Below are 842 nucleotides of genomic sequence, written 5' to 3'. Positions count from 1 at the left end.
CGGGGGGAAGGGGTGGGGGGGTGGGCGAGCCTCCCTCCGCCCTCCCTCCTGTCCTGACCCTCCTGGAGAGCTGTGGCCTAGGGAGGAGTCGCTCCTGATGGGCCCAGTGTGAGGACCCAGAGAAGGCTGGAGGGGGCAGGGACGGGCCAGGAAGGGCCAGGGAGGGGGCCGAGCGGGCAAGGAGGCAGCGGCCAGCAGCTGCGTCCCAGGCCTGCGCAGCCCCGGCCCTGCAGCCCCACCCTGCCTGGTGCCAGCGCCCAGGAGTCCCCTGTGTCCACAGCCCGCTCGCTCCCTGTGAGCAGCAGGGTCCTGGATGAGTTCGAGCGGCGCGTCCAGGAGGCCGGCCTGGGGGAAGACCAGGTCTTATTCTTTCCCAAGTACGGTGAGTGTCCCGCTCGGACCCGCCCGGCCCCCACCCTCCCGGCGATGCCCTTGCCAGCCTCCCCCTGCCTCCCCCAGGCTTCTGCGAGGCCGCGGACCAGTTCCACGTCCTGGACGGTGAGTGGGCACAGGGCGGCATGGGGTGGGCGCCGGCGGTGTGGAGGGGCTGCCCGGTTGAGACTGTCTCTGCTGCAGAAGGAAGGAGGTGAGGCAGTGCCCGGTGCTGGACGTCCCGTGGAGACCACCCTGCTGGGGTGCCACCGCCTTCCTCCACGGTCACCGGGTCGGGCCCACCACCCTGGGGGTCGCTGGCCGGCTGCCCCGGGGAGCTGCCTGTCCACACAGAGCTCAGTGGGGGGACACAGGGGTTCTGATTAAAGGCTTCAGACTCTGCTGAGAGCGCCCAGGTGTCTCCGCCCCACATCCCGCCCCCTTGCCCCCCAGCCACCACCCCACCCTCG

At 71.5% G+C, this 842-nt stretch overlaps 1 long non-coding RNA gene across 1 annotated transcript; it reads left to right on the top strand.

The window, feature by feature from the left end:
- The first annotated feature begins 285 nt into the window (after positions 1 to 285).
- LOC103251630 lies at positions 286 to 778 on the top strand. The gene is made up of 3 exons (XR_503730.1): positions 286 to 382; positions 460 to 498; positions 577 to 778. It is a non-coding gene; the product is annotated as an uncharacterized LOC103251630 (long non-coding RNA).
- The last annotated feature ends 64 nt before the right edge of the window (positions 779 to 842 follow it).

The sequence above is a fragment of the Carlito syrichta genome, unplaced genomic scaffold, assembly GCF_000164805.1.
Source record: "Carlito syrichta isolate Samal-C Ts95f unplaced genomic scaffold, Tarsius_syrichta-2.0.1 Scaffold143259, whole genome shotgun sequence".
Classification (NCBI taxonomy): Eukaryota; Metazoa; Chordata; class Mammalia; order Primates; family Tarsiidae; genus Carlito; species Carlito syrichta.
Note: the sequence above shows the minus strand (reverse complement) of the source record. Positions and strands in the feature narration are given on the sequence as shown.